Raw genomic sequence first — 22,230 nt, forward strand, 5'->3', positions numbered from 1 at the left:
TATATATATATATATATATATATATATATATATATATACTCATACATTTTTTTTCTGATATCCCGCAATTATTGATCAGCAATTACTGATAGATAAAGATATCTGGATATATATAAATCGATCATAAATCGAATTTAGCATGCACAAATAGAACCAACATTGTGCTAAAAAGAAACTATTTAAATTATTTTAGATCTATAATCTTTTCCCATTAAAAGTTAACAATACCAAGTTCCCTTTTTACTGGTATTAACAAAATAATGTACCTATCTTCATCTAAAATTTGCTTACTGGCTGTTTGAATTATATTGTTTCTGTTTTAGCACTTAAAAAAAAAAAAATTAATGTATAAATTGTTAGAGTTACTGCCCCTTATCTGTCTTTCAAACCTCAGAGGTTATTCCTCATAATGTTCTTAAGAGCAGTTGTTGTCCAAAAATTCTATCCCTAGTTGCATGTTTAAGTCTTGTAATTGTTTGGTATGGAGTTTGACCATAGATGTTGATGTGTACTGTGTGTGAGAGGTTTTTCTCGATAACATTAAGTCATGTTTCCGGAGTCTTTCCCGCCTTTATATTGACTGGTCGAAATGCTTAATCGCCGCGATATGAAGCTTGTATTTGTTGGCGTCTTTCATAAAATTTTTCTCTTCCAAGTCATTCAATCTTTTTCGCTCCAAAGTTTAAGCTTATTGACATAAACCAGAAACAATACTTATCACATTCATCTGAGGAGATTCGAGGTAATTGTCAAAGATAGGCTTTCACCGTAATTAAATTGCATCCTCGCAGTCATGCAAACGATTTGAATTTTGCTTCCCTTTATACTGTGAAAAATATATTGGTGCTTGTTAAAATAGTCGACAAATAGATTTAAAAAAAAAAAAAATGTCGTTTAAAGCAAAAACAATATTACATACTTAATTGTCGGAAATAATGATATATCCAAAAATTACGAAAATTCATCTAGCAAAAAACAATTGCTACAGACAACAAATATTGCTGCCATGAATAAGTAATCTTAAATATTCATTCCGAGTTATCTCCCGTGTGTGTAGACTTTTACGATCTACTTTATAACGTTTAAGAAAAATGCAATTTTACCCAATTTCTATAAATGAATTTAACTATAAATAACTTTCTAATCGATTAATTTTCGTAATTTTTTTATATATTATTATTGTCGACATGACAATTAAGTAAGTAATACTATAACGACAGATTAAAACAGTTGATTCTGTCGACTATCTTAACAAACACCATATTTTTAGATTCTTCGTTATTTTAGCGAAGTTTGAAAATTAAAATATTCAATTTCAAGTGAAATCAATGGCATCTACTGAATTATTATGTCACAGTAATGAGCATATCCAAAAATTATGAAAAACGATAAGGTAAAAAATTAATTATTAATGAAAACAATTTTCGAAGACAATCAGCGAAAATTGAATTTTGCAAAGAAAAAAAAAAGAAAAGAAGAAGAAGAAGAAGAAGAAGAAAGAAAAAAAGAAACCGGAGAGTTCGAATCGTAACAAAAGCAAAGTAAATATTTTCTGACAACTGAAAATTAGGTACGGGCAAAATGAATGCCGATGCTCAAAATGGATAAACATTTTGACCCCTCCCTTTACTTAAAAAATCACCCAAAATCAGGAAATTAACCAATTTTAATGAAACTTTCAGTATTTATCAAATAATGATCGCGGAATATAACGAACTAATCATTTTTATTTAAATCTTAGTGGAAATGTATTATTTTGTTTAAACAAAAAATACCTTTTACTAAAGTTATGGTTTTCAGTAGTAAATAAAAAACGCAAGAATTTATTTTTGCTTTTTTATATATAAATAAAACATCGTAATTTGTAACAATAAAAATAAAATAATTTTTACAGGAACATTACGAAAAAAGCGCCTAAAATCCGTATTAATGAATTCGATATAACTCGAAGAAAAATGAATTTCTCGAACTACTGATATTACCATTGAATTAAGCATTATTTATTTAATATTTTCGCACAAAAAATTATAATTGCAAAAAATATTTCTACTTTTTTTTTTAAATTACAGGTTTCGCATGATTTTTATATGCAAGATTTTAATAATTTCCTTGCTCGCAAGAATGTGAAACTTTCAGCATAACATATTTTTTATATAATACTGAACAATAATTTAAAAACAAGAACATAGAAAAATAATTAAATTAAAAAATGGAAAAATTTATACAAACGTTCAGATAGGAATGTACGGATGCACGTCTGGGAGAAAAAATATCACACCCTTTCTCCCTTTTAATTACATGACATCATTTTTACAGTCTTTCGACTGCCTGAAATTTTGGGCCTTCGTATACTCCGTGTTTACAAAATACTAGTTTGTTACGTTTTGCGAAACGGCAGAAACACTCGGTTTTTGTGCTAATTAATTTATGTTTTGTACAAACAAGGTGTTCTTTTTTTTTTTTTTTTTTTTTTTTTTCAAATTTTATTTAATTCAATATCTTAAGACTTTACTAATTATCTTTGAAATAGACCCAGAAAACTAATATTTATCTTTTAAGAATTTTTACAATAAATTTATTTAACTTCAAAATTTAGCTGAATTGGGTAGCTCGCCGTGAAAACATTTTTCATAACTTTTTTTTTTTTTTTTTCACGTGTATAAATATGTTTTTCCTTTTGGAAACCAAGTTTAGTCTCCAATCTTTCAAATACAATCAAAAAGTAGTCGGAAACCTACAAAAAATTATGATGAATCGGCTTTCAAAACTAGGTCACCCTATATATTTTTGTCCGCTCATTTTTGCCCGTATCTACTGAAAACCTTCGGCCAATTTAGCAAAATTTAATTTTCGCTAACTGTCTTCAAAAACGATTTTCATTAATAATTAATTTTCAACCTTATTGTTTTTCGTAATTTTTGGATATTATCATTACTGCGACATAACAATTCAGTAAATATCATTGGTTTCACTTGAAATGTACTAGTTCAGTCTTCGAATTTCGTTACAATAACGAAAAATAACCGACATTTTTATAGGGTAAAGGGAAGCAACTCTAGTAATTTGTACCTTAATTTTCTCCCTTGTCCTATCGTTTGATATATGACTTTTTATCACAATTTATAAAATCATTTTATCAGGTAACACGTGGGCGAATGAGCCTAATTCGCTAAATTTAAAATAGTAATAGTAATTGTACTACTACTACTACTACTACTACTACTACTACTACTACTACTACTACTAAAAAGGAATAATAAACATAAAAACAACAACAACAATTAAAGATTGTATTATGGAAACAATGAAAAAAAAAAGAAGGTTGTTACAGAGCGTTAAAAGCTGAAGAAAGTAGCAAAGTGTTAACGGCAATAACAAAGAAGGATAAAAAAAAAACAGACGATCGGTTTAAGACGATGGATATCATGTTTTATTTACCAAGAGAAAACGGTAGATCGTATGGCAATGGGAATCGTGAATCAGGATCGTTGAGAGAGAGGATAGAAATTTGTGTGTCCCTGAAGTAGGAGAACATGCCTCAGGTTGGTCCGAGTCGTGTAGACAAGATCTGACGTCGGAAAAAATAGCCAGACGTCGACAGGGTACTGGACCTTGACGGGCACTGAAATTAGTAGCTGGTCATCAATGGATACTGGAACGGGGAGCTGGATGTCAGTGGACATTGGAGCAAGTCGCTGGAAGTCACTGATCACTGGAATTGGTAGCTGGCCATCGATGGGCATTGGAGCTGGAAGCTGGACGTCAGTGGGCACTGGAAACTGATAGTTGGACCTCAGTGGACACTTTAGATGGTAGCTAGAGTCGCTGGAAATGTCACACAAGTGTACTTTATATGCCTACCAGTGTTCTTAGGTTTTGTTTCGATAAGTATCAATAATCGAAAAAATACGATAAAAGAAGGAACAGGTGATTTTGAGTAAAGTTAACGTCTTATACAGCCTAACATCACAAGTGCATGTTAGAAATGTTATTACTGCATAAGCAGAAAGGCCAGGTATATAAAATCAACAGTAGATTATTTGATATTATAGGGGCACATTCGAAATTAATGTTTCTGTTTAGAGCAAAACTGAAGCATGATACTTGACTTTTGCATTTTAAACTTTAATTCAAGCCATTATATAAAATAATTTTATAAAATCAACAGTAGTTTCTCCACAGTGCAGTGTAAACTACAATGTATTGTGGACTAAGTTACTGCAGGGAGGCATGTGAAGCTTCCTCCTAGTACACTGTGGTCGGTCCTTAACTAGAGCAGTAGAAGTAAAGCAATTTCGACAATAAAATATAGAGGTGTGAAACATTTGTTGATCATCATTCAATCCCAGGTAAGTTCGGGTCTCTCTGCTAGTATATATATATATATATATATATATATATATATATATATATATATATATATATATATATATATATATTTATATATATATATACTTCTTCAGAATAATGAAATGATCTACAGCAGATGTGCTAGCGGCTATATCTCATAGGATTAGTGAATCTCTCGACAAAGACTTCCTTTCTAGGGCAATTGCTCTTGATATATCAAAGGCCTTTGATAAGGTTTGGCATAAAGGTCTACTTCACAAGATTTCCAGCTACAGTATCGTTGGAAATGTCTTCTCAATTATTAAATTATTTCTCTCTGATAGGCTCATAAAAGTTAGTAGTTGATGGGAAGAAATCAGAAGTGCACAGTATTAATGCTGGGGTCCCTCAGAGGTTCATCTTGGGCCCAACTCTCTTCCTGGTCTATATCAATGATCTCCCAAAACACATACTTAGATCATTCATTGATATTTATGCTGACGACACTACCATCTATGGCAACACATCAAAGGCCGTAAATGACCAAGTTCTCTCTATTGTTCCTCCTTTGATCTTGAGTGCATGGTACAATGGGGGAAGAGGTGGCTGGTTGCTTTTAATGCATCTAAAACCAAGCTTCTATCTTTACATCATTAACACTCCGATCCCTGTTTGGCATCAATTGAAATGGATGGCTCTCGTCTTGAGGAGGCTCCATGTTTTGACAAGCTTCTGATCTGAAATGAAACACGTACATCAAATCTGTTGCCAAGATCGCTGGAAAAATGGTGGGATCCTCCTACCGCTCCAGTAGATATCTCACTCCTGAGGCAATTCTCTATCTATATAAAAGCCAAGTATATCCAAGGATGGAGTACTGTTGCCACATCTGGGCAGGAGCTGCTAGAAGCAGCTTATTCTGCCTTGACAAAGTTCAAAATAGACTTTGTAGCCTAGTGGGGGGTGCCCTTTTCTCTTCCCTGCAACCTCTTTCCCACAGAAGAGACGTTGCGAACTTGTTTTTGTTTAATCATTATTTCCATGGCAAGTGCTTGTCTGAACTCCATTCTATGATCCCCCTTCACCAATCTTTCATGAAAAACACCCGTCTAGCTTAAACCACTGTCAATAATTTTACCCACTCTTTATCTGTGCCTAAATCAAAACGTAGATTCCATGAACAAAGCTTCTTTCCTGGAACTGCACGCCTATGGAACTCTCTTCCGTTTTCCTGCTTCCCCGCTGACTACAACTTGATTTTCTTCAAGTACAACATAAACAAATTCTTGATGGACCACCCCCTTAAGTAATCCAGTTTACCAAATTTCTATTACTAAAGATTATTACAATATTATCCCATTGACTACTGTACTCTCTATAACCCTTATCCTCGGATGGCTTCCAAGCATTGATAAGTGGTGACTCCTACCTAAATAAAAAAAATGAATTATATCTACTGATATGTAAATCCAGGGATTTTTTGTGTCTTACAAAATATTATTAGACGTAACATTTCATATAAGACAATACCAGCCAAATAAAATTGCTCAATATACAAAGCAAATGAATCAAAATTTATGTATTTAAATTTTATGATTTGAAAAAGTTAATTTTCAAATACAGAATTTTTATTGTTTCAAAACAAAAAATACAATTGAATAAATCTGTTTCCTTAACCCATGAGTTTTCGATGCTTGTACATCTCCTCAGAGGAAAAATATGAGCAAATGTTTTCATTGGTTTGCACCTTATTTGCTAAAAGCAATAAACATAGAAAATTAAAGTTTTTTAAAACATTTTGGATACAGAGAATAAGGGAATTAGATATTGAGGCAAAAAAAGGATATCGTACTTTAAATCCAAAATGAATGTTCAATCTTGAAATGGAAATTCCGGGTAGTAAGGAGGTAAAGAAATCCAACACACCTTGTAGTCCTTCCAAAGGTATTAGGTCGCAATCTCATGCATACATATTTCCTTCATTTCACCACTGGTTGTATAAGATATTCGACAACGATTTTGTTTATATAAGATTCAAAAATTAAATCCAAGTGGTAAATCCAAGTGGTGAATATATAATTTGAATACAAATATATCCGGAGGCAAAATAAAAGAATGGTTTATTAAAGCATAATAGTCATTAAAAAAATCAGATTCAGCTTTGATGAGCATATTTATAAAACCACGCTTTGATGAGCATATTTATAAAACCACATGAGTGAAAATATTTACTCCACCTGAAAAAATCTCAAATTTGATTTCTATTCTACGTTCTGAATTAATTTCGATGATAAGAGACAATAGGGAGTAGAGATGGAAGATAGTCTGAAAAGAGGAAGAAAGAAAGAAATATTGTGATAGTTGGCACGTTGCAAAAGTCTAGACATGCAGATTCAAACTATATAGGTCAAGATTTTAATCGTATGCATAGCAAAATTAGTATAGAAATATGAGAAAGGAGAAGAAAAAGAAAAGAAAAAGAAAGGCAAGTAATGTTATGGGAGGGAGATTATGTATTTAATCGGAGAAGATGGAGGGGAGTTGTCTGTATATTTATATATTGCTTTTTTCAGTGATATTCTAAGAAAAGAAAGAAAGAGAGAAAGAGGGGAAATAAAAACAACTATTAGGATTTAAGTTAATTGGAATATTGGAATATTCTCAACATATTTAAAAAGAAATATCTCAATATGACCTATAGTTTAGCATAATATTTTATTGTACTATATCTTGTTAAATATATGCAGTATTTTGACAGATTACTCTAACACCAAAATTTCGATTAAATATTAACATTAAAAATTGCTGTTAAGACTTCTTTATTTTGGCAGTTACATTTATTCCTAAGGACTAAATTATTGGAAGATTTTGAGCTTTTTTATTTTCATGTTATTTGTTGATATTATTGTCTGGGCTAAATTAGACATTGTAGAGTATAATATTTTTATAGAGTTTTGTTTTATATTGTGCTGTATTTATGTGGGTACTTAAACGAGTTTTTTTTACTATTCTAAAAAAATTCCTTAGGTATGTTCGTTTTTACATTTGAGCTAAAAGGTGTATTGAACCATATAGCCTTTTTTGTTTCATTCTTCTATTTTTATTATATTGTTTTTTGGTTAGGGATTGTATAAGGGGTGGTTTCTTTTGTAATGAGTTCATTATTGCTAGGAATATGTTGTCTTATTTTGTTATTATAAGTTTTATGGTCATATTGTGGGTAATTGCTGAATTCAATGTTTTCACTAAAGATTTGTTTTGTTATACTCTATATGTTCTGTATATCTTTCGAACATAAAAGACTCATCAAGGGAAATAACTTTACTCGTTTCTAAAAAATCAACGTCGGAAATAATAATTTAAAATAAATTAAATTAAATATATTATCAATGTAATTGTTATTCAAAGTTGATGAAATAACAATCTTAAATAAAACACTTAAAACAACTCTCTCGCTAGAAACCTCAAGTAACATATAGCTATTTAATAAAATCGGTTTTCCTTAATATAATATGCAAATGAGGTGACCTCTTAATCGTATATTTGGAAAGAACCATACTACATATAGAAATAAATGAAACATTAAAGTAATGGACTTTTTGTATATATTAATCAAATTGTGAACAAACAGACAGGAATACGAATTTATATATATATAGATGTAAAATATTTCACAAATAAATATCTTTTCTTAGCCAGAACAGGTACTGATGACAACTTGTGAAATTGTTCAAGCAACTCCCAACGCCCCTCCTCCCTAGAAATTGCAGATTTACACACTCAGCTAAGCCCCTTCTCCAAATTGTAGATTCAAACACTTAGCTAAGCCCCTCCTCCCAATATTGTAGATTCATACACTTAGCTAAGCGCCTCCCCCAAAATTGTAGATGCATACACTTAGCTAAGTTCCTCCCTGCCAAAATAGTAAATTCATATACTCAGCTAAGCCGCCCCTCACACAAAAAATATACTACCAATCTCAGCCGAACTTCCATCCCCACCCCAAAATTGTAGATTAACACCTTCAGCCAAGCCCCCCCCCTCCGCCACACACACACACACACACACACACACACACCTAAAAAGAAAAAATGAGATTTTATTTTTTTAGGCGGTTATATGTGAATGCCCTAAAAAATACTTAATGGAAAGAAAAAAAATTATTTTAGAATTTAGAATAGAGGATCCTTGTCACTCTTGTGAATAGCAGAAAAGAAAAAAATCAGTTGATTGCCCTAAAAAGTTAGAATGGCCCAGAAATGGGAGATCATTGTATGTTAAATTTATATATGAAACTGCTCCACCATTCCAAATTCTAAAATAATTTTTTCCTTTCTTCTTTCACCAATTTTTTCATGGTGTTCACATGTAATTGCCTAAAAAAAAGTAGAATCTCATTTTTATTAATGAATGATTTGGCTGAGAATGTAAAAATAAAAACAGCTCTTAGTAGATGATGCTTATTGGAAATTAAAAAAACAAAAATTAGATGTCTAAAAACAAGGCCCTGTGGCGTAATGGATAAAGTACTCAGTAAGTTCTAAGTGACTCTCTTCTAGGTGATGAAGGTTCAGTCCTTGATCCAGGTGATACTAAGAATACAATTGTGAATTACTTAAGACTTCTATTCTGTTATGGCTGACAGAATGAGAGCATGCTACCCATGTAGATTAAATAAAGGGTTCTGTTCAAAATTTTGTGCAGATTCCCAAGTTTGACAGAAAGGATTCAAAAAGAAGGTCGGAGGTTACATTGGCTGAAACGTTCTGAAAATAACACTCAAGATGAGAACAGTAGTCTGAATAATACACCATCTAAAGAGCTGCCTTAATTTTTTTTTTTTTTATGTTAAATTTGAAAATTTAAACAAGTGAAGTATGCATGGTCCCCCAATGAGTGTACAGTGAAAAAGGTATAAAAAATGACTAAGTTCAGCATTTCACCCCCCTCCTCTATTTAGCCCCAAAAGCTCCGATTAGGTCAAATCCTGGTGAAAATGAACAAACGGTGCAGTTAAAGGCCTTAACATATGTAAATTTGAGTTCTGCACCATACAAAAAAAAAAGAAATGACTGAGTACATCATTTGCCCCCCCCCATTTAACCCTTAAAGTTCCCAAGGTCTTAACATATTTTAATTTGAGTTCAGCACCATGCAAAACTGCTAAATAGAGATACATAGAAAATTTTGGACAAATATGGTAAAATAGTCCCAAAATGGAGTGTTTTTATTAGCCCTAAAAGAGCCATTGGGACACACCCAAAAGTTATCGTGAATTACAGACAAACAAAATTATAAGAAATCAGTTACAACTTTTTAGAAAGCTTCATAAAAACCCAAGACATCAATTTTTTTTTAATGAGCACAAAAGTGTCAATTTTAGCCATGCTAACCAGGGAGCCAACTGGAGTTTTCCCGAAAAATATGTTTTATTACATTTTACTCATATCATGTTTAATGTTTGTGCAAACTTAAAAAAAATTCCAAGGCATAGTTATTGAGAAAAGTGCGGACAGACGAACAGACAAGTTTGAATTTACAGGTCCACCCTCCTTTTGTCAGGGGACCAAAAAAAAAAAAATGAGTAATACTGTTTTTTTTTTTTTATTAAATGAAATACTGCATACTCATGTTTGACACCAAAGTTAAGCAACGATGAGCCTGGCCAGTATCAGATGGGTGACCATTTAGGACTTTCAGGTGCTGTATGTGCTCTTCACTTATCTCGGCATTGTTTCCAGTCGTCCTGGACTTCTTCTTGCCACTGGACTCAAACAGTGCCGATTCAGGAGAGGTGTGGTTGGGGATTGTGCAGTCCTTCCCTCACAATTACACGTGCAGCTGCCCCTACAGGGAGCATCCTTTGTCTTTCGAGACTGAATGGAGGCATTGCAGTCACAATCGCAGTAAATAAAAAATCATGTTATTATTATTCACTCACTAGGAGTAGTCACGCACAAGCCATCATCAAAAATTGCTCTTTGAGAACAACTTGTGGTATTCTCTGGAGTCTGAGTGACAGCAAGTCTCCCCAGATTTCCAGTACTCTCCATCTCATTTGATAATCTTTGCAAAAGAATTTGCGTTATCGCAACAGCCGCTTACCATTGATTTCTCGTTGGCAGCGACCATTGGTCTTCACCGGAATTTGGATGGCAATAAGCCTCCCCAAGGTCCCAGTCCTCTTTGCACTCAACCAACAGAGGTCTGGCTAGTGCTTTCTCTCCTCGGACCCTCCCCACTTATTTAGTGTGGTGCCGGTGTATGGTCTCTCTCTCTCTCACACACACACACACACACACACACACACACACACACACACACACACACACACACACACACACACACACACACACAATGGGAGGGATATCTCACAATTATATTATTTCAGTTTTCATGATTCCATGTGATGTTCCTTTGCGTTTTACATTTGTAGCCGTTTCTGTATGTCCAGTTTGTGTCTGTAGTTCATGTATGTTAGTCTCCGTATTCCAAGGGTTTTTCTTAATATTTCTACAGTTTTCATTATTGTTATCCGTTGTGCCTTATCAGCCATTCCTCTGATTCCAATCTCTTCCATTCTTTATTATTATTAATAATAATGTTATTATCATCATTTTTTTCTTTTTTATTATTTTATTTTATTTCTTTTTTATATTACCGAAACTGTCGGTGCCATCCACCGTAATAAAGAAGGCTTTGTAATTTTGTTTTCTTTTCCATTTTTTTTTTTTTTTTGGTCTCCTGTAGTTGATGGTGTTTAATTTAACCCAAAGAAATAATGTTTTCAAAAGAAAGATACACATATGCAAATTAAATTTCCACTCTATAAGACAAGAATCACTCGGTGTCTATTTTTCTCCCACCGCGAAAGGATGTGACACAAGGTTAGAAGGTGGAATAAATGAGCCAGTGCCCCTAAAGAAGGAGCACCCTGTTCCTGAAAAATAAGTCTGAGTAGCCCCGTCGGCATTCTCTGGTGAGGGTGCCTCAGACAACAAACGATAAACTTCCCCGCTTCCCCGAAAGCCGCACGGTGGGGCAAAGCCTGTGAGCCTCTTAGGGCATTTGTATCAGTCAGACAGTTAAAAGGCCACCGAAATGGTCCCGTTTCTGTCGGATTGATTATTGCTGTTGGAACATTGACTGGCGTACCACTCACTTGTGACTCCCTCTGTCATTGAATGCCCAAAGCCACTGAGAAATACAGAATGGTTGAATCAACACAGTGAGAGGGTGTGGAGAAAAATGCATAGATAGCTAAGTAGAAGATAGATAGATAGAAAGAGGGAAGAGGATCGGTCAGTTAATTATAAATTATGAGTTTGTATTACAATCCAGAGAGTTACGAAAAAGTGGTCAATATATATATCTATATCTATATATCTATAAAAGTGAACGTGTCTGTCTGTCTGTCTGTCTGTGTACATTTCCCTACGCAATAACTCTGTCAATTTTTAGTCTATAGACTCGAAATTTGAAATACCGGGTACTGAGATTTGGAAAAATCGATGTGACGGGTGTCAGCCAGAAATTTGGCTGTTAAGGGGTCAAATTTCAACGATTTGACCTTTAAGAACTCTACCAAACTCCTCCGACAATTTTGGGTCTAGACACTTGAAATTTTAGATATAGGTTCCTTGAACCTGGATCTAACTTAATAAAGTGATTTGAGCCCGAAACTATAAATTTTAAGGGGTCATAATAGGGGTCAAAGTTTTAAAAAATTAACCATTTTTTTGTTTTTTTGCTTTTTTTGCACAGCATACACCTCCAAACACCCGAGCAACGCCGGGCACCCCTGCTAGTATATATATATATATATATATATAAATCAACTGTTATCAAAGGCAAGTTAAGTTACTCTTCTACCAATCTAGAAAAGTTTTTAATGGTTTCACTCACTTTCAAACGGTTAATCGGTTCTAAAATCATGCAGTGTTTATCGATATACATGACGAAGACAAATGGCGGCGAACGCACTGTTAAATATGTAAAGTTTGGGAAAATGAGTTAAAACTAAAAAAAAATATACAAAATATTGTTAGAAACCCACCAAATATATGTCGCGGTAACATATATTGGGTGGGTTTCTAACAGCATTTTGTATATTTTTTTTAGTTTTAACTCATTTTCCCAAATTTCACTTATTTAACAGTCAGCTTGCTACCATTTGTCTTTTTTTTTTATATATATCGATAAACACTGTATGATTTTCGAACCGATTAAACGTTTTAAATTGACTAAAACTACTAAAAACTTTTCCAAGTAGGTAGAAGAGTAACTTATCTTGCCTTTGATAACACTTATTTGTCATAATTTTCAATTATTGACTACTTTTTCGTACGTCTGTGGATTGTAATACTAACCCAAAACTATAACTAATTAAAACAATTAAAACAGATTTTTTTCGAACATAATCCAATCCCAGAACTAAAGAATATTTTATATGTATGTTTTATTAATATGTATAGGAGAGAAGCCTCGGCAAATAAAAACATTCACTTGTATTTAGTATAATAGATAGATAGTTAGATTACCGGGTATAATAAATAGATAGATAAATTACCGTTTTTTTTTTTTTTTTTTTTTTTTTTTACACAGTGATCACCACTTATCAAGGCCCGTAAGCCACTCAGGGATAAGGGTTATTGCAAGTACATTACGTTAGTGTGGAGATTCGATGGAGTGTTTACTTAAGGGGGCGGTTCATTAGGGTTTTATTGTAACAAGTAAATCGAGTTCTTGCTCAGAAATCTCCCATGAAAAAACAAAATTAAAGAAAAAGAAACTCTGTGGTCTACGTATCCGTGACGGAAAGAAAATATCATTCGCCAAAAATCACATGGCTAAACAACAAGCAACGATCTCGCAGCGCTATCTTAAAAACAGTATGGAGGAACAAGGAAGATTACTCAACGTAGTTCAAACTTTTGCCATATTCTAGAAAGCCATTCTTAAAATCGAAAAAACTGAAATTCGCTTAAAAAAATCATTTTATTCATAAAAATAAAACTACTTGATCAATTTGTATGATTTTTAGTGTTCGACATTTTCGTTCCGTCACGGGTACGAACATAATAGAAAATGTTTCTTTATTTTTTATTTTCTTTCTTTCTTTCATTTTTATTGGGATGACGGGGAGGAGGGGAGGTCTGGACAAGTGCCGTAAATTGAACCCAGAATTGAGTAAGACAGACAAAAGAGAATAAAGCAACTTAACACCCCTAAACAGGAAGAATAGATGAGTCCAAATTATACCTGAGACTTTATATAGACTAATCTTTGAATATAGTGCCTATTTGAATAGAGCTGGAACCAGTTGGTACGGTCTTTACATTATTTATTTTCTTCGTCTTCTTCCTCTTCATTTCGAAACGTATAAAACAAAAATTCTGACAATTAGAAAAAATGCTGCAAAGAAATACATGTTCGTAATCCGAATTCGACGAAGAAATCCTAGCGAAATCTTTTGCCAATAGGTTTCGTTGCCCGTGCAAATTATAACCCAGCTATATCTAGACGCATTTAATTGGTTGTTCAACAGAATCGTTCGTGAACCAGTTGATCTTTCGCCGACGAAACTTTACAAACGATAACTTTACAAAGCGGTTCGAGTTGATACCAATCCCCAGTTTGGCGTGCAACGGCAATACATTTTTCGAGATAAAACTTTCTACGACTTTTTTTTCTGTGGAAACAAAACCGATAAACCCTCTTTATTTAACCAGGGGCAAAAATGCAGATTTCGTGTTGAAAGTCTTTACCGAATTCTGAACATTTTGGAATAGGGTCGAAAAATTCGTTTCTATAAACCGGAAAAAATATAGTTATTTATCTTCCATGGTGGAAAGGGCTACATGAGTCGGAAAATGGGATTGAAGAGTCGGCATCCCTTGGCAGGGACGCTTCAGACGACCAGTCAAATTAACCCCCCTTCCTTCAAAGATTAGGCAAAACCGGGAGGGTGGAGCTCGCAGTACTGCACAGGACCAGGAATATAACCAGTTAACGGAAAATCCACTCAAGAAATGGCCTAGACTTTGCTGATTCTGTGGCCAAGGGAAAAATTTCCGGAATCCACTATTTCTCACTTAAATGAATTCTTTGAACTGAAAATAAACTGGTAAGTTAAGTTTTCTTAAACTACTGAACTTCGAACTCTTTTCGGCAATAAATGGGTGAATGTTATCAAAGGTGCTGAAGTTTGTCGCGGCCTACAAACAAAATGGCTGGCTGGAAATATGAAATCCGTGCACTTATATTTTATTTTAACCGCAACTATTCATCATTGAATTCACTTAAAAGGTACAGTTTAATCAAGACCTTAAATGAAAATATCGAAAAGGTTATATTGTATGTATCAGTTTTGAACTGAAGATCTCCGAAAAAAAATTTCACTTAATTTGAGTATATTTTTTTTTTTTTTTTTTTTACACTGGAAAAACGTTTTTATGACGGCACGTTGAAGGCAGACATCTTGGAGTATTTTAAAATGTTTGGATTTTATAAACACCACGGGAGATAGCTCCAGTTAAAAGCGCCGACACTCCCTCACCATCTTTATTTGTTTCCCCACGAAAGCAAATTAGACACAAGGTCGTTTTTAATGTGGGGTTAAACCAGCTCCCCTTAAAACAAGGGTAAAAAGGGGGAACTCTGGCAGTATAAAAAAAAATAGTAATTGTCTCAGTATGAAGGGTTTCCCCTACATTGACCAAGGACTAATTAACTTCTGTGCAGCATCTGGAGAACAGATATTACACTTTGATCCTGGCCTGAAGGGCAAAACTTTTCTAAAAATCGAGCCTTTTGCTCGTTTTTGTTTCTTCACTGTAAAACAAACTACTTGAAGTTTTTTTTTTTTTTTTTTTTTTTTTTTTTTTTTTTTCTTGGAGAACTTTATTCCATAACGGATAAGTACAATTTAAACTTTTCGACATTTTCATTTTTTAATGTCTTGATTAAACTGTACCAGTTCTCGGGTATGCTGATAACTAATATTACATTTATATTTGGGTCAGACAAGTAGTTTTCTGGATATTAAAAACTTCTCAGTGTGTTATATAGTTGTTTCATTAAAGAGTCTTAGAGAGAGACTATTATAAGTGATGCTTTTTCTTGTGAGAGTTCTTATTAGTAATGATATGAGTCTTAGTGAGTTCTTGTCTTATTACATATGATGTTGTATCTTAGATGTTGTTGTAATGACATTTTATAACACCGACATATAACAATACAATTTACCTTTTTGTAGAAATCACAAACACAAAGATGAGCTTTATCACAAACACATGATGAATTTATTTTCTGACGACCGGTCGACTTCCTCATTAAGAACTCAAAGTTTCACATTTTAGTTTCTGAAGTAACGTCTCGCTTCAGACGTCCGCCTGTCTCTGAGTTTTCTCACTGACTGTCTCCCCTGACTGTCTCTGACTCTCTCTCTACTATATTGAGAAATCCATGCATCCCGGCCACGTGAGCAAAATTCACGTGTTTCAACATGCGCGACTTTGCACGTTTTCGACATTGATTTCCCAATAACCTATTTTTCTTGTGTTGTTTCCACAAAGGAATTTAACCTACATATCTAATTTATTTAACCATATTTTATTATCCTCATTCTTTTAACAATTGAATAGTTTATTTATTATTTCATCCGAATTAACAATTTACTGGACATTCCATTTAAACCTATTGTTCTTTAAAACTTATGTCCAGGGTTCGATTTCTGCTTTCTCTTATTTCCATTTTAACTAATCTCTCTATTTTTATACTTACATGAACAGGGGACAGCCCTTATGTAACAAGTGTTATCCATTTTCACTGGTCAACATATTTTTTCTTAACTGAAAAGTACTAATGCGTAGTGCAACCCTCCTCACGATGTTAAGAATGAACGCCACTAATATATTAAGTCTTAATACCCAGAAAACTAGTCTGGGGTTTGTATTACTGTACACATAGATTCGAAAAAGTTGTCAAAACAAATATATAACAAACGTTATCAAAGGCAAGATAAGTTACTTTTCTACCTAACTGGATATATTTTTCGTGTTTTTATTCAATGTAACATTTTTATTCAGCTCGAAAACCATAGTGTTTACCGATGTATTGGAAAATTCAAGATGGCGTTTGACTCCCTCTTTAACACGGTAAGTTTGGGAAAAGGTGTTATAAATAAAAAAACTGGATAAAATACTGTTAAACTCGCTCAATGTTACGGTGACATAGCTTGACATATATTCGGCGGGTTTTTAATAGTATTTTTTCTAGTTTTTTATTTATAACCTTTTCCCAAACTTACCGTGTTAAAGAGAGGCGCCATCTTGAATTTTCCAATACATAGGTAAACACTTCGTTTTTGGAGCTGAATAAACATTACATTGAATAAAAACACGAAAAATATATCCAGTTAGGTAGAAAAGTAACTTATCTTGCCTTTGATAACATTTATTTGTTATATATTTGTTTTTTGACAACTTGTTCGAATGTGTGTACAGTAATACAAACCCCTAGTCTGCCGCAAATTTCAAATTCATTTTGCCGATTCTCTAAAACCTGTGAGTACGATTACTTAAATTTTGCAAAGACAAAATAAGTGACTTATATGGATAAGTTTTGCATTTTAGGGCATAAACTAAGAATGGCATAGATTCTAATGGAGACCCAATAGCTATTGAAATTTAACAGAAATTAGTTTTCTGAATTGAGATGAGAATTGGTTATTTGTTTGGATTCTTCAGTAGTGTTCTCATCTTGTATCAGTTTCACGTTTCGGTCGATGTAAACTCGTTTCTTCAAGTGTATCTTGAACTCTGGAATTTAGATGGATTGTAAGTGACCTTTCTGAAGATTCAATTCAGTGTGGGCGACCGGAAAATTACTTGGGACCTATCACTCATGGCTGGCGGAACAAGAGCAGGCTACCCCCCCCCCCAAGAATTAAAGGTTGTTTGGAATTCCGTCCAAATTCCCGAGTTCAACAAATCTTAGTTCAAGATAGGTCTGATGTTACATCAACCAAAACGTGAAAATGACCCTCAAGATGAGAACAGTCTAAAGAATCCAAATATTAAAAACTTTTCTAGAAAATTAGTCAAAATCTAAATTGAATAAAACTAAGTTTTTTTTTTTTTTTTTTTTTTTTTATGAACCTGAAGTCTTGTCACTCATATCCTGAAGACTTGTGTACAAAGACAAACCTTCACATTAGCTTTCATAAGTCGTCTTTCATATCTCCGTTCCACAAAGTGTTTTTGTAAAGTTTTGACAATTAAGAAATTTCTTGGTGCTAAAAGCTTCATGTAAAGTGACTCGCTATTTTTTATTTTTTATTTAACCATTATGGCCTAATTGGATAGTTTCAAAAGTAGTCTTAAGGAAAACTGTCTGGTTTTTATTTTTCTTCTAACATGTTTAATTTAGTAAAAATGTCCTAACTAAATTTTTTTCGTTTTTAGTAAATTTGGATTTTTTTTTTTTTTTTTTTTTTTTTAACAGTGGGTGTGCTAAATTTGCATTTGTTTCCAGTTTTCCTTTATATTTCAATTTTAACATGTAAATCTTTGTTTACAGGTTCTCTGCAAATAAACCTTCAAGAATTTACCATGATCGACAGATAATGGTGAACGAGTCTGATCCAACTCTGTAGCAACAACTGCTAATACATCTTTTCAAACGGTAAAGTCCAACCATTTTGAACAAGATTGCTTTCGTCCTCTTTGCTTAACGTCATTTTCCATTGAACAGCGATTTAGTCTAACTTCAGATCTATCAATGTTTGTCAAGTGTTAACTTGCAGTACTAACATTGCTTGGAATCTTATTCCAATGTTTTTCCTGAAAATGGCAAACAAACCTCGTTGTTCAAGACTGAAGATGGACTATCGGCATATTTTAGAAACCTGCACAATGGCTTAATGTCTCAAGAGTTGAATAATCAAACCTTAAAATATTGGTTTTAGTCTTTTACAAAGACTGAGCACTCATTGGTACAAATTACAATAATTTTTATCCTACTGTCACTGAAACATTAGCAACAATTTTGTGGATTTCTTAAACGATCTAGTTTGCCTGTGTAGACATTTCAAGCTTAGAAAATATGAACCGTATTAGTTCTTAGGAGTTTGGTTCAATTTGACAATTGAAGATTGGAAATGATTCTACAAATTCTAGAACTTTTTCGCAACTTGCGACTTAAAGATCAAACTAACAATATAACCCTAAATTGGTTTGGGTAAGGTGTTCGCCCTAAACTGAAATCTTTCTTCCTTTTTACCCATCAACTACTCGCCACACATTGTCTTTAACACAACTGCATCCGGTGTTAAGGTCTTCAATTTGAACTTTGGAAAGTGCCATTTAATTGCCCAGTCCATTCTGACCAGAATTAAGTTGGGTCTCTTGATAAAATGCAAAATGTTAAAAAACCTTATACAAAACGTCTACAACACGAATGCAAAGATAAGAACTTTTAAAGATAACTTTTTTTAAATTAAAATGTCTGATTTCTGCATTAAATAGCATGTAAAGAAAATGCAGTGTATAACATCAGAAGCTTCAAGAATCCATCTTGATATAGAGCAAGTTTCATATTCTAATTAAATTTTTATTAACTAGATATAAAGGAGAGGGCAAGACATCATTCCACTGGAAAATTTTTATGAAAAATGTAGAAAAATTGTTAGTTGGAAAGCCGTTCCTCATCGGGCATCTTTTGGTTCCACATCTTTATCTGATGGGCATCCAAGGGAGACTCTGAGTGGCAGCTGTAAATTTTTATTTGTGAATGACTCCCTTTATAGACCAGGGATGGCCAATCTTTTCTCGTTAATGGGGTATTGCATGATTAAAGTTATTCAATAAGCCTCAATGCTTTTTTTCTCAAAAGGGGCAACGGAAATTTCAGGATCTAAAAATATCAAGATTAACAATTTAAAATTCTTATCAGTATCCATATGTAAGTTGGTACAGCCAACATTTTTTATATAGAAAACACAAATATCGATGCTTAAATTCGGTTACTAATGCAAATTCAAAATTGTCATTAAATTTAATCTTATCTAAAATCTTTTGTATACAGCTGTATGTGGGGAGGATACACTTCTAATCAAAACTGCAATTAAGGTATGCTCTTAATAACTCGTGTAGAATTGCCAAATGATGCCCATACCACTGTTAGACCAGGAATAGCAAACCTTTTTAAAGTTGGATTCAATATTAGTTCCACTTTTTCTTTTAAGTTAAAGAAACTGAAGTGAAAAAGGTTGGCCGTCTCTAACAATGTCTTTTTTTTTTTTTTTTTTTTATATAGAAATCAAATTGATACCGGTGTTTACCCCCCCCCCAAAAAAAAATAGTCCACCCATTATTATAAACTGATTGGAAACATGTTTAGATACTAAAACCTTGTTTATATGGCATTGTTTAATTGCCAATCAGCAAAATTGAAAAATACTAATGGCCAACTGGAACATTCTGTATTGGATAACTTTTGGCTATGGTTCATGTTAGGCCATATAAAAATGAATTTGTAAAATATTTTTTTCACTTTATAAAACTGAATTAAAAATTCTAATATTTTGTCCACTGTCGCAGAAGCTTTATCAAGAGAATACAACTAAGTGGTACATGATAAAATATCTAATTTTGGGAATATATAGTAATAGGATGTATCAAATTTGTGTGGAAAAGGAATATGTACAAAATGTAAATGCTAGTTGTACTAGCAAATAGAAAAAAAAAGCACAATTAAAAATGTAAGGGCTGTAAAGGACCTAACATTGAAAACTGAGCATTATTTGGTTTCCGTTTCTATTTTCATTCACTTTTAGATAGTGGGAGGGAAAGACATTAAGCTCTGTTTGAGCGACCTATATCAGTTGATTAAACTGTAGATTTGTCTTTGTTCCTACTTTTGGTGAGGAGCAAAGTGTATCTGGTCTGATACTGCACTTCTGTCCTCGGTCAATGGAGAAATCCTAAACTGGGGCAATTTTAATTTTTATTCTCATCCAGTGCCTCTTTTTGGAGCTGTCTTTTCCCCACATTAAAAAGACCGCTCTGCCTTCGTGGGGAGGCAAGTAAATAGGAACCCTTTGATCCCTTATCCAATTAAGCAATAATTAGCCAAAAAGACAATAGGCGATTAGTAAACTATTTAACAGATTAGAATGTTGAAATAGCTATGGTGTCGTTATTTTAGCTATGTTGTTAGGGCTGATATATCTGCCGTGTAGGGTTGATTAAAGAGTGACATTTTTATTTTTTATTTCAAGGTTCGACTGTTTATCCACTGTATACCTTATAACCCAGATAAGAAATGGTATATTTGCTAGCTTTAACTCCAGGTGTAATGTTGGATTTTGACTTTTAGTCAAATACGTAATTTATTCAGTCTTGTGTAAATGGTTGCTTATGGTGCTAGTCGGTAAATCTAAATACCTAATTATAGGGTTGATTTGTCGATCGTCTTTGTGATTAGTGAATCTGAAGAGCTTAAGCATTGTATGCAAAATATGTGTTCAATACATTTAAATTCCTTAGGTATACTCGTGCTGGTAAAAAAAATAGAACATGTTTTTTGGCGCTAAATTCTTATTGAGGACGATCTGTGAGATGTAATTGGTGCTAAAATATCCTATCGTGCTAAACTGATAGTTGTTTTACATTTTTTTTTTTTTTTTTTTTTTTTTTTTTTTTTCATATCAATTGCAATGTCAGTTTTTTAATTTTTCGTATTTCAAAATAGAAAAATGCAGGTAAGTAAACAAAATAGTTTTTTTATTAATACAAATAAAATTAATCAATATTTAGTAGCAACACCTTTTGCCTTGATAACAGCATCACTTCGCCGGGGTATGGAATCAACAAGCTTCTCGCAATCATGTGTAGAAACTGAATCCCATGTGTTCTGGATTGCAATCTTCATTGCTGCAAGGATAGGTTTTTCTTTTCGGAGCTTCCTCTTCATCTGGTCCCACAAGGCTTCAATAACATTAAAATCTGGCGAGTTTGCCGGCCATTCAAGAACAGGGATTGATCGTTCTTGCAGCCAGGAAGATGTGGTCTTGGCAGAGTGTGCCGGTGCCAAGTCATGTTGAAAAATGTCTGTAGCCTCCCTCTCAAACTGGTTATCCATCACTGGCAGTAAATTAGCTTCCAGTATATATTGGTACACTTTTGCATTTACAGTTCCTTTGAAGCATAAATTACCAATACCTTTTAGCACTCGTACAGCCCCAAACCATGCAAGACTGTGGGAACTTCAGACTAAACGCATTCTTGGTTATACCGTTCCATAGTTCTTCGCCAAACACATGGCCCTTGGTCGCCGAAGGAGATACAAAATCGAGACTCGTCTGAAAAGATCACACGCTGCCATTCGTCTGCAGTCCAGGTTTGGTGAGCAGTTGCCCATCGCAGCCTCTTCAACATCTGCTTCTTAAGGAGCGGTTTGGTGGCAGCTATACGATTTCGGTATCCCAGTTGCCGGAGCCTTCGGTAGGTAGTGCTTCTCGAAACGTCAGCACCAGAAGCATGTGACTTGTTGATTGGAATCGACTTTTCTTTGCCACCTTGTCCAGTGTCCGCTCTTGTCTTTCGGTGGTGCCTTTCTTTCGTCCGCATTTCTTGCGATTGCTGTTGGAAACACCCTCAGCCCCTTTCTGGAGCGCTTTGGTCACCACCGATCTTGGACATCCTACCTTGATTGCGATTTCCATGTGCGTCTTTCCTTCTGCCTGCAAATCAAAGATACGCTGCTTCTCAGGCAACGATATGTCTTTAGAGCGACCCATAATGATAAAGTATTATTAAATCGCTTTCAAAATCTTTTTAAACATGTAGAGCGAGAGCTTTTTTTTCTGACTTGGCAAAAAGCAAATGGCGACCTCCA

The 22,230-nt window shown here is 33.7% G+C and overlaps 1 protein-coding gene across 1 annotated transcript in view; it reads left to right on the forward strand.

The window, feature by feature from the left end:
* Positions 1-13,621: 13,621 nt before the first annotated feature.
* Positions 13,622-22,230, forward strand: part of LOC145277692 (uncharacterized) — a 335,325-nt gene continuing 326,716 nt past the window's right edge. Inside the window, exons 1-2 of the mRNA XM_080129379.1 lie at positions 13,622-14,455; positions 17,911-18,015. The gene's annotated coding sequence lies outside the window, so the exon portion shown is untranslated. The remainder of the gene's footprint in view (positions 14,456-17,910; positions 18,016-22,230) is intronic.

Source organism: Euprymna scolopes, chromosome 6 (assembly GCF_053919585.1).
Source record: "Euprymna scolopes isolate OS-2025 chromosome 6, ASM5391958v1, whole genome shotgun sequence".
In the NCBI taxonomy this organism is placed as follows: Eukaryota; Metazoa; Mollusca; class Cephalopoda; order Sepiida; family Sepiolidae; genus Euprymna; species Euprymna scolopes.